This window comes from Geospiza fortis, unplaced genomic scaffold (genome assembly GCF_000277835.1).
Source record: "Geospiza fortis unplaced genomic scaffold, GeoFor_1.0 scaffold403, whole genome shotgun sequence".
Lineage (NCBI taxonomy): Eukaryota > Metazoa > Chordata > Aves > Passeriformes > Thraupidae > Geospiza > Geospiza fortis.
In genome coordinates this window covers 2,055,372-2,068,363 of record NW_005054336.1, presented here as the reverse complement: position 1 = coordinate 2,068,363, position 12,992 = coordinate 2,055,372, and the positions used below count along the sequence as shown (strand labels likewise).

Below are 12,992 nucleotides of genomic sequence, written 5' to 3'. Positions count from 1 at the left end.
GCACCTGGTATACCAGTGTATCTCAAAAAGGTCATGAGGCAAGTATAACCCTAGCACACCAAATGGCAACATTTGGCTCCTTCTAAGTGCAGTAACCTCATCAGAACACTTGAATCAAATTTGACATTTATATCTCTATAAATAATGTGTGAGCAAAAGCAAAGACAAAGCAACATTTGCAGTTCAGGGAAAGACATCAAAGTAAACACATCCCTAGTACTCAAATGTTAAACTACATGTGGGAATCTGATGATCTTTTGAATGGCTGAAAGCAAGGACACAGAGGAAGGGGCATCTTGTTTTTAAATTAATTATTAATCAATCTTTTCAGCCATCAAATCTGTGCAATGACTCATCCACTTGCTTTACCAAAGTCTAAACTGTTACGGGGAGACTGCAATTCCACTGGAACATTACCCTCCTGAGTAATACTTAACCCTGTACATATGAGAAAGGATTTTAGTAGTTTCATTCCACTCCCACAAGATCATCAAGCCCTCATTATACCTGGAAAGAAAAATTCCCCTCCCACCAAAAAAAAGATAAAACAGTATTTAGAATTTTACATTGACAGAAACAAGAGAAGAGAAAGTCCACTGAAGTCCACCTCAGTTATTCATTGCAAAGCCAGTATTCTTGCAGCGACAGTATACATGGTAAATATTAAAAGGATTCACATAATGAGAAATCCTCAATTATCATGTCATTGAATTATACAATTCTTCTGTACTTATTCAGACAGTTTCTACTGTCTGTGAAGGAATTTAGAGAACTGTGGATTGATAGAAGCTACTTTTTAAGTTTACAAAACTCTGAACTTGATCCTACACCCCACATCCACACAAATGTCTTTTCAAAGTTTGACAGCTCTACTAAATAAACTCAGCTGCAAGACTGCAGCTCAGTTACTGATACCTATGTACAGAGCTTGCTCTTTTCCTGTGCTAAAATTATATCAGAACACTACAACACATTTGCATATCTCCCACACATGTAACTTTTTGCCAGCAGTGAGAAGACGACATCAAGGCTTAGAAAACGTACCAGAAAGAGATAGAGGGAGAGGGTGGAGTTTCCTGCAGGAACGCCCAGGCTGAAGTCCAGCAGCTCCCAGGGAAGGCGCTGCGTTCTACCCGCCCGGTGCCTTCCGATCAGGCTCCCACTGACCAGTGTCAAATGTGAAACCCCACGCAGGAAACAAAAAGCTTCCTATTGCTTCTCCCCTCTCTGCAGCCTCCTGGCTACTACCAGGAAAACCAGCATCACTTCACCCTTTTTCCCTAAGAATGATTTACATCTTCTCCTTTTACTATACTCAGCCTTGGAGCTACCAGAGAATATGAGGAAAAGGAAAAAAGTCTCTGCTGGGTTATCTCCACTAGTCTCTGCTGTATGGCTTTTCTGAAATATTTCTAGTAGCAGCCCAGAGTGCTGCTGTTGATTTTAATCATGCAGAAGTAATACAAAATTCACATGACTACTGTCAGTTTTCCAGCCACACAAGTTTTGCAAAAACATCAATTAAAACAATCTGATCTTCCAACTTTTACCTAAGAAAGCTATAAAAAAATTACAAAGGTAGCAGTACTTTGGGAAAAGTTTCATTTACACATTGGTGCACAGTTATTTTCAGAAAAGCTTTTTATTAAAAAAATAAAAATCGTTACAGCACTGAAGATTTCTGGCACTTTACTTCCTCCAAAGATGCCAGTGTGGAAAAAAATAATCTAACTGAGCCAAGTAAAAGCAAACAATAAAAAGTCACAAGAAAATACCTGACATTCCATGAATAAAGTGTTACTAAGGTGTGAGAGTGAGTCTAAGTGATTCTGGAAGTCAATAATGGAATCCAGTGTTATTCAAGGTATGCTACACAGCAGAAATTCTAACTTGAACGCTCAAATTATATAGAGCCTCTAAAGCCTTCCTTCTGTATCTTTCCTGTGGCCCATTTTTACCAGTCCCACCCTACCATGACATCCCAATAGCAAAACTCAGTGAAAATGCAAGTAGAACAAGACAAATAATCTGAAACTCAAGTCAAGTATTGTGCAGGAAAATTTGAAAACAAGCCCCTGCAAGTGTGATAGTGTAACAATAACTAACAGACTAAACATAATCCCCCCCAAATCATTAATACTTGTTTGTTAATGATAATGTATGTTAGCCGCAGGGGAAGTGCCTTTGTAATGTAACATGATTAAGATACAACTAGAAAAAAGTGAAATAATCAAAAATTAGTTTTGTTAGTATCAAATTAGGCCAAGTACACATCACATACATAGAGATAAGATCTACTCCAGGAAGCAGGCTTTTTAACACCAGCACACTTAAGATCTAAATTGCCATGGACTGTGGAATGGAAAAAGGCAGAACCACATAAAAGGCAGGCAGGCAAACCCTGCTTACAAAATAGCAGTGAGTCAGCTCCTGAGGACTGCTCTGTGACTGCTGTGAAAACAAGATGCACATTCCTTATGAGCACTCTGATTGTACAGAACCAAAACAAGCCCATCCCCTAAATATGCTAGTGATGGGGTAGATGACATTGCAGAAAAGGTGTCAAGAAACGTCAGTAACGCTGTTTAACCCATGCAAACTTCAGAAACATTTTCAGCCAGTGCTGATCCCCAATACCTTTTATTCATACACACACCTACTCACATTTGGGGCATTTAATAAGCAAGAAACACTCATATCCGTGGCCTCAGATCAGCAACAGCTTATCTTGGGAACACCTCTAACTCTAAAAGGTCCTTCAGATATTCATTTAGAGAATCACTTTCTAAAATGCCATGACCCTTTAGCTTGTCTAGTTCCATCATCTGTAATCAGACTATCTAGAAAACCAAGAATAAACACCAAGGCCTTTTGTGACAAGCTGTGAAACTATTAATATTAACAAGCCATTTAATACCATAAGGAACAAACCAAAACATAACTACTGCACTCATTTATTTAGAGAACACAATTACATTTTCCCTCATTCAAAAATCCAAGATAAATGGTGAGCTTTCATAATCTGTCTCCCTCTTAGCAAGTGCCCTTGGCTACAAGCAGCTCTCCCCTTGACCAAATCATAGCTCATTTTTTGTTGCTGTTTCGGGATATCTGGGGGCTTTCTGGCCTTCTGCTCTTTTTACTGTTTTCAGATGCTATTGGTGAATGGAGTTTTTCCTGGTATATTGATTTCTTATGAGGAAAAAAATACATTCAAAGAATTAACATGGCACACATGCAGGGAAAAAAAATCCAGTAAGTCAGCTCTATCAAAATTACTTTGTTGACAACTATTAAAACAAGGTGCTGACCACTGAATATCATGCCAGCACACACTGAATAGAAGCACCCTGTCCAACTCTGAAAAAACAGAAACCTGGAAACCAGCTCATTTCAGGGAAAGGATTAAAGGTTGTTTTTTCAGGTGTCCTTGCACACCAAATCCCTCTGCCAGACATTGCAGTTTATCATTGCTAAACACTAACACTGCAAAAGTACCTAGAGACCTCAAGTAGGTCAGGACCTCAGCATGCAGAGTACAAAATTGATGCATAGTACTTGACAGCCCTTGCCTCATCATATTTTTCATATTTTCATATTTTAAGTGTTTGTCTTCCCAGTAGCACAGCTATTTGAACAACCCACACAAGGAAAAGAAACTCAATAGCACTGCAAAGAACCCACCCAAGTTCCACCACCAATGTATGAAAGTGCTATCCAACACACAAGGAAAACAGAAGTAGCTCTGGCCCTCATTAGGACATGACACATAAAGACCTAGGTGAAAGTTAAATCAAAGGAGGTTTGGGGCTTTTTAGGTTGGCATACCTCCAACTATTCTAACAAAGACAGAAGAGGCTGTTGAAATAAGTTTTGTTTAATGTTTATGGATGAGAGCTCCAATTCTCATTTTTCCATCTCCTACAACCTAGACTTACCCTCTCAGTGAAGGGAATAGTTTCTCACTTGCTGCCTTCAGACTGAACCCTGGTTGAGACAGAGCAGGGGGGCAAAAGCAAATGAAAAGAAAATTTAAATGAACTGCAGGGAGTGGAACTAGTGTGCTAAACCTCACCTTTGCATCCCCTGAATTAGTCCCATTAAAGGTGAAAAAAAATGCAATAAATCTGAAATGAAGCTTAACAAAATGATAGAGTTCTTGGCAACGTCATTATTTTAACAAGTTGACAGCCAGTAATTTTGGATTGTCTCGGTTTAAATACACATACCAGGACAGCACAATCCAGAGGAGTGGGCCAATACACTCCTGCAAAATTAGCTGTGCTTTATGTTCCACGTTCTCCCTTCTGATACCTCCCAGCTCCGTCACCACCCACATCTGCCTTCACAAATACTCACCCAGATCCTGCAGAAGTTACCTGCAGCTCTCCATCCCGTTCCCTGAGCTGAAAAGGAAAATCTAGCATTGCTGTGAATTTGACTGCAAGTTACCACCAATCAGCGACTGCCCAAGGACTAGAGAGCACAGAGACTTAGGAAAAAACAGCCATCAGCCTTCAGCCAAAAGGTGGTGACTTGAGAGGTGGCTGTCTGGTTCTATCACAGCCCACCACTTCTCACATCTAAAGAAAATGCCCATGCAGCATCCCTGTTTCCAGTCCTTCCCATCTCACCCACGGCACAGGAAGGAATGTGTGCTGCTCCCAGCCTTCAGCAGCATTACCAGCATCTCAGCCTGCTGCCATGGCAGGCAGCAAGTCACCAAAACACACGACCTGCCAAAAAGGCAGTGCATGTGGGACTGCCAGATCCAGTTCCAAACAGGACAGCCGGACACCAGAGTGCAGCTCTGGTACAAGCAACAATCTGGTGGGGTTTTGGGGGGGAAATAGTGGAGTGGCATTTGAGCTCTGCCATGAAAGCCTTAAATGATGATGCTTCCTCCATAGTAAAGATTGGAAAAAACAAACCAAACCCAAACCGGGCAGCGCTCCCCTTAACGACCACAGAACTTCAAAACAGCACATGGCAGGGCCAGGGGGAAGGGGCTTGTATGGTGTTTTCCTTTCTCAAAAATGTCTTTTCATGGAATTGTTTTTCCCCCAATGTTTCAAATATCAGTAATGTTAACAATTACTATATTCCTTAAATAATTACTTGAACTCCACAAGAAAATTGCTTTGTAGTCTGCCTGGAAAAACATTTTACCTCAAAAAGTAGTAGATTCAATTTGTGAGCAGAAAGAAAAAAATCACTTTCTTTGCCCAGCTCCTGCAGCATGTAAGAGTTAATGGAATGGAAAAGAGACTGATGCTTTATTGATCAAAACAATTCCAATTACGCAGGGAAGACTTTTCCATGTTTCCAGTAATACACTGAGCAAAACCCACTTCATGAAATGCAGTCAGATAAGCAGAAAGTTTGGGAGCTCATTGCTCAGCAACAAAGGCCAGATTTTATATATCCAATCACCAAAGGCAGTGGAATGTTATAATTGCAAGCATATTCTAGCACTTGAAATAATAAAAAGAACTAGAGAAACATAATTTATGTAAATTTTAAATTTTTCTAAAAGAGGCCCATAAAAAGCTGTGGACAGAGTAACACAATATAACAGCTAAACCACAGAAGCACTAAAATAATTGAGCAACAAAGAGCTGTTTGTTCATTTTTTCCTTGTAAATCTCTCTCTCTTCCCCCATCTTTACTATCTGAGATGCAAGGCAATAATGTCACCAACATCTAATGGCATGTCCTCTTTACCATCATGTGGAAATACAGCACCACGAGTTGTGTTGGGCCCATCTAGACAAAGAAAACCTGGTGTTGAAAAGGTCAGCTTTTCTCCAGTCCAATCTCTCCTGTGGTTTCTCAATTGCTGGGAGTGTTTCATCTCTCCTGAAACCAAATCAGGTATGGACAAGGACAGGAAGACCTCACTCTTTGATGTTGCACCTCACTACACCGATTTAGTGCTCCAGTGTTCACTCAACCTCTGAGAGAATAAGAACTGTGAGGCTGCTGCCTTCTTCAAAACAGCATCACCTACCAAAGAAAACAGATGAAGCTTGAGGGAGTAACTTATTGAGAATCACTTCCCATCTATCCAAAAGGCACCTCCTGAGATTCCAGTCAAGAACTGAGAGCAGGTAGGTATTTCAAAACAACCTCATAATATGTCAAAACACAGCTAAGAATATTGCAGCCCACTGAATTTGATACACATCCAGTACAAAACAGGTCTGTGAACACAAAACCATGCAACAAGACATTACTCCAGGGAAGGCTGAAAGAGAGCAGTGCTGCATTTTGACCCTGCTCAGATTTTTCCCTCCTATAGCAAGCTGGCCACAAGCCCTGCCAGGCCATCCCCTTCCTCCCCCATGCTGCGTCGGTGCCACTGCCCACAGCCAGGCTGGCTCAGGCTCCAGAAGGACAAGCTGGAAGCAGCTCAGCTCACTGACCCATCACTGTGAGCACTGGCTTTTGCTATCAGTAATGGACAAGTCTCCTGTCTAAGCAAAGAAATACGAGAGCAAAAACAGTGAAAAAAGCACCAAAGTGGGGCTGTTCTCCAGCTATTTTCCAGTTATTTTTCAGTTTCTGTCTCTAATGATAACATTGAAAATTCTGCTGGAAGGACAGGAAGAAAGAAAAGATAAACCAACATGAAAATTGTAACATTGGAGCGAGACACACAGAAGTTCTTTTCATTGCAAAGAATTACTCAAAATGACATCTATATCTGTACTAAGGAAAACATTGCTTCTGCCTTGAGGTAGCCTTGGCAATAACACTAATGCAAGCAAAAACCAGTTCACCATTTTGGAGGGAATTCCAATCAATTTAATTTATTTGTCAGTTAATAAGCTTCTAATTACTGCTTCTGGTATTGAAACACATGCACAGGAAACAGCCCTTGCTCTCCAGTCCCCTCTCCATACCTGCTCCTGGCAGTAGGGCAGCAGGACCTGCAGTCATTCTGGCTTCCAGTCGGAGGTCAGCATTGCTGCTTATTATGTGCGTATAGTAAACAAACAGCTTATGCAGACAAGTTGTTCTTAAAACAAATCAAAAGCACATCAAGTGAAATGTGATCTAAAATAAGCCAGCAATGTTTCAGAATATCATTATTTCCCCTGGCACTTCAGGATGCTGCAGTTGCAGAAATTCCTCTAAAACAATTCAAGACTTAAAGCTTATTCCACCACAAAAGAGGTTTCCAGACAGAAATGTTTTATAAATTTATAAAACACACACACTCCATCACAGTAACCAGACCAGAACACTTGCACAGCAAAGCCCATAGCCACACTTTAACATTTTGTTCATTGAACTGTATCAGCCAATATTTTTTTCCTGCTTCCCAACTATGCCAGTAAAAATCTTACCGCAAAGGTCCTTCTAGTGATTGCAAAATTTTTCTGCCTGCATAAACAGTTCCTTTCACAGGACATGGTATAAGCAGTACTAGCAAAAAAAAATTCCTCTCATACCAGTAGAGGAACCTGAGAAGGAAGCAGTGAGACCAGGTAACCAAAGTGAGCAAGCAGGAAGGGTGAAAGCCAAGAAGAGCATTGCATCAGTCTAGCTTATGTGTACAGAAAAAGGCAGGAAGCAGTAACTGCCCTCACACCTCATTTGTGCCAGCAGAAACTAAACTGCAAAGTCACAACACTACTACAAGAAATAACAGCATGAAAACACTGCACGCAGGTCAGACTGACCAACATGACTGTGACAGACCTGGCATTTTGTTTTCTGTTTGGATTTTTGTGTCATGTTTTGTGTAATGTATAATCTTGAGAAACAAACATCACCTAGAAACCCAAGCATAAGCCATTCCATTTATGTCAAGTGGTTACTAATCCTATTTTCCTGAAGAGTTCAAGTGTCAGTTGTGTTAACTGTTTCACTACTGATAAGATACTTAGCACAGTTTCTTTACTAAAACCAATCTCAGAACTCCAAGCCTCTTATGAGCAAAACCATCCACGTAGTCCTCATCCAGGAGTAAACAACATCTCCACTTTTCCTAATGAGCATCCTTATAATACAGACCCATCCTGGCTATGTGAAAAATACTCAATACTAAGAATAGAGAAGTGTGGGTTAGAAAACAACAAAAAAAATTTAAGACCAATTCAGTGCACTCTTAAAGACTTGCCTGTCTGTGTTTCCACTCAAACATAAATATTCTCTGTATTCCCTCTGCTTTTTTTTTTTTAAACCCCAGATCTGCTGCAGGTTATCCAGCCTGCCACATCACATCAACACAGAAACCAGTAAGGCCTGGCTGCAGAATTTAGGTCAGCTCGTCTGTGGAGTACATAAGGTCTTCCACACAGCCATGAATTTCCTAGTAATGCTTCAATAATCCCTCTTCAACCTGCTATGCAGCTATTTCACTAGGAACTGCTAGCTTTCCTCTAACTCCCCAACAAAGACTCTCCACAGGAGGGATGTTTGCAAGCAAATGAGCCACTATCTCTTCCTTGGGAAGCAGGAAGCTGGTTGTTCAATCAAATAAATGCTGATTCTTATTTCCCAAGACAAAAAAAAAAGTGAAGTATTCACAATGGATGCTAGAAAAAGAGTCTCTTATCTTTTAACTGCACCAGGAAAGATATAATCAGAGCTGAAAACTACCTCTGGAACATTAGGAATAATTGTCTTAACAGATTTTAAACTACCCTCACTGCTTCCAACTGGGTCAATAAATTAAAAAAAAACCCAAAAATGTGACTAATAAATTCAGAAAGTCTAAGCTACAGAGGCTGGTATTTCTGGAGAGAAAGCATCACTTGAGGTGAAAAAACATTGTGCCTCTTCATAGAATGCTCTCTCTAAGAGTGAATTGCATGCCACTGCCATCCCAAGCATTGTACAAAAGCCCACATAAGTACTAGCCCTGTTCATAAAGGATCTCTAATAGTACACAAAAACATGCAAAGGCTTTTCAAAGCATGGTCCTCAGAGCAGGAGTTCCACATAAACTGGAAGGTACAGTTACATAAGACAAAAACCCCAAATCAAATACAGTAAATCAAAATCTTGAACTTCTCAGTCTTCACACTAGATGAACCTAGCTAAATCTTCTCAAGTATGACAGTCTGAAAGATGTGAATGCAAGAATAAATACCAGTTTCCAGGAATGGTTACAGATATCTCAGCAAATAAAAACATAACACGAAAACAGAGTTTGGTGTGTCTTAAAACCCATCAGTCTGCTACCTCTGTGCTCTACAGTTCCAACATAATATACTGTTCATCAAAAGCTAGCACTGAAGTCTCCCTACTAGAACAAAGAATAAAGCTGAGGAAAAACCTTCCCTCAAGACGTCAAACTGCTCTTCAACATTCAAACATTTGTTAAGAGTATTCCTAGCCCATTCTTCACAACTTACATGAAGCCTGAAAATGGTATTTGCAAACACGTACTGAGCAGTACTGCACGTTAGATGTGCAAATCAAATATCCCAGAAAACGTGTTACATTTGTTTATGTTCACCTCAGCTCTGTTAGAGGACTCAGACACATAACACCCACCCCTGCCAGGCCCATGGATGTGGCTGCCTTTACCGGGCCTCCATTGAGCCACACGTGTTAACAAGAACATACATTCCAAAGAATGTAACATTTTATAACTAATGATCATCCATAACTTAACTCTGCATCAAAGAACCCTTCCCATTCCTGGCTCAGTACCTGATCAGGCTGTGCTTCTCCACCCTCCTCCTCTGGCTTCAGCAGGGCTGAGTGCTGGCTCCTGAAGGCTCCAGCAGCAGGATACCAAGCCACACTCTGATGATCACTTTCTCATTTTGACAAGCGCCACAGATTCCTCCTATATAAAAACAAACTCCTGTGAATCAAACTGGCCAAATAAAGTGGTCACAGTAGTGAGGGTCAGAGGAATGCCACTCTGCAACACAGAAGACAAAGGTTACTCATCCTTTTGCTGACTGTGCTTCATCTCTAGGGAAGACTGAGCACATCCTTTTTTTAATAAGTTTGGAACTCCTCTAAATGAGTTGTCCTATTCTTGAAGAGCATAGATCCCAAATGAGCAATTTGTCATTTCCCACATACTTTCTTAAACATATTGGCTCATCCTAACTTAACCAAGAGCTCTGTTATTTCTCCATCATCACCTCCCTACAGCACCACAAAAGCCAGACCAGACCCCAGTGATGTGGTAGCTGCACAGTGCACATATTTTACACAAACACTTTGATGACACTTCAACTACTGCATTACAGCCCTATGCCAGGCAAGCAGACCACTTTGAGTCAAACGAACTGCTTGGAAAAATCTCAGGAAAACACCTCTGTCCTCTGGGATGAATAAAATAGAGAAAAAGTGGGATTGTCCCCCTCTTTCTTCAGCCCAAAACTTCCACCAGCTAAGATCCAGCATGGCTGCCTTCACCTCCAGAGATGCAGAGGTTCCAGGGCTATGCAGAGCACACAGATGGAAAGCAACGACTCAGCAAAAAGAACAACCAGACTCCAGCAGGTAATTCATGAATATTTATTTTACTTTGCTGCTTATTAAGTATGCCTTGTTATAAATCAAGTATTTTACAGTAATTGCCTCCAATCAACAAACACAGGGAAAGCTGCTATATAAACCAGTGTTGCTGCATATGCAAAAGGAGTCCCTTAGCAACAGGCAGGATTCTACAGGACTCTCACTGCACAGCCGGCTGGCTGCCACTGCCTTGCTGTGTGCCCAGGGCATTCCTAGCACTGCCAACCACAGCACCCTGTGCCACCAGTGCAGCAGGCACTCACTGCAAGGGTGGCAAGCCCCAGGTACACGGGCAGCCCTCCAGAGCAGAGGATGCTCCACAGGCAGGGACAAGCAGCTGCATCCCCTGCCCCAGCCCCCAGCCCAGCAGCGCCTGCAGCAGAGCTGTTCTGCTGTAAGCGTCTGCACCCAGCACCAAGTACAGTGCACTCACCCACTGAGCTGTTCCCAAACCACTGCAGGAAAAAATGCAAACACATCCTCCCCCCCAGATCTCCCTTTAATTTTCTTCCGAGGCTTTTTCAAGGGTGGCACCCACTGGCACTCAGAAGCACACAGGAACAAGCCCTGTGTCAGGCTTTCCACTGAGATAATTTTAAAGGTCAGCAGAAATCTGCTGCTCCAGGTTTCTTCTTAGCAGTAGAGACCCAGGATATGGAGATGGGGAAAATACTGTCAAATCCTCAAAATAAGCCTCATAGACTTTACTTCTTGAAAGGGCTTGGAGTAGTCAACTGGTCTCAGGAGAAGCAAATCTTTTTATGCAGAACTGGAGTTTTCAGAGACTCTAGGTTTTTAAATAAATGGAGGAAAAAACCTGTGACTAGATACTTTCCAAGGGTCTAGAGCAAGCAGGCTTCAAAACAGACCTTTGGATCATACTTGAGTCTAACAGTAAATGCCCACAGCCACAGGGCCATTCACCTTGGCTGGTTCTGTAACCCTTATTTTTCAAGAGGTCAGGGAGCCATGTAAGAAGGGCCTGAACAGAGCTCACCATGCCCTCCAATCCCTCCTCAGCCGCACTACCAAAAGCAACCAACCACTTCTGAAAAAAGCAGACAAAGACAGCTCCCACCTTCAAAGTAGGACTGTGTTTTTTGAGAGTGTATCAGCATTTAAGGGGCCAGGAGAGGCTGAACAGCACCACCACCACCACACTTGGCAAGGCATGGGAAGAACAGGACAGCTTGTCTTCAAGAGCTGAAGCACAATCTGAAATACTGCTGAGGTCCATCACCACCACCCTCCCCTTCCCACAACAGGCTGAGCACATGGATTGGATCATACCTGGGGAAATGTAAAGGACAAGTGACAAAACACTTACAAATTTTTGGTTTAAAACAAACAAAAGAAAACAAAAAAAAGCCCAAAAACCAATCTAAAAGCAGAAAAAGCAGAATTTCTTATATAAACCATAGCAGTGCATAAGTAGATGTTTGGGCAATGCAAAGACCAGCAAAGGATTCTTCCCTGCAGTTCTTACCACAAAAATCCTCATGGATTTTGTTCCAAATCCCATTTGTCAAATTCTCACTTTATGCTACTTCCTTCACCTCCCTCTCCCACTTTTGAAGTGACAACCTCAATTTATTAAAACAAAGCAACATCTTTCTTACAGAAACATCTGCTTTGATACAAGAACACACACCCACTGGGGTAGTCAGTATGTGGGACTGTGGCTATGAAGGAGATTAAATAAGGAGCACATGCACCACTTCTCTTTTAACCTCGTCCCCTCTGGCACTCATTCACTTCAATACTCTTCTTTCAGGGCCCTACAGCATACGGAAAGACACCACATTTACATTGGGGTGTTGGCACCAGCCAGTGCCAATTTCGTCTGAATCACAGCCAAGCACTTGGGCACTTCAGGCATAACACATGCAACCTCCAAATGCCACGTCCTATATACAGTGGCTGCCTCGATTTGTACAGTCACTTGATCAAACATCTTTTCCATTAAGGAAAACAATACTTCTGATGCTTTTAACAGGGAAATAATCATTGTTAACAGACGGAAAAAACCCTGAACAATTCGCTTAGAACAAACCATTATGAATTCTGTAAAGAAATGAAAAGGAGGGAAGTCACAGTATTTTGGGGAAGAAGTAGATATTTTGGAATAAAAAACCCAAAACCCCAGCTAATTAAATAAGTAAGCAGTTCCAGTCATTAGAGGTTTAATTTCAGCACAGCTGAATAATTCTCAGTTCTACATATATCTCAAAGTACCCAGACAACAGCAGACATTTGACAATCTCTTCAGTTGAAATGCCATTTTCCTCCCTTGCTGCTGCCTAAGAAAAACAGCAAACCAGCACACAGGAAAAGTGTCATGCCATCAAGAGAGAAGAAAAACCCCCAGCACAGATACCTCCTGTAGAAACACTGTCAAAAGTAGCATGTAACCTAACCAGATAAATACCAGATTCTGTTGCTATCTCTGAGTAAGTTTTGCAATTAGCTGAAGCTCATTAGTGGCCACCCTGCTACTT

General features: G+C 41.6%; 1 protein-coding gene across 2 annotated transcripts in view; it reads right to left on the bottom strand.

The window, feature by feature from the left end:
- LRRC8D (leucine rich repeat containing 8 VRAC subunit D) overlaps positions 1–9,804 on the bottom strand; it is a 39,835-nt gene extending 30,031 nt beyond the window's left edge. For both annotated transcript variants that reach the window (XM_031057905.1, XM_014307452.2), the window contains exon 1: positions 9,670–9,804. The gene's annotated coding sequence lies outside the window, so the exon portion shown is untranslated. The remainder of the gene's footprint in view (positions 1–9,669) is intronic.
- Between the last annotated feature and the right edge of the window lie 3,188 nt (positions 9,805–12,992).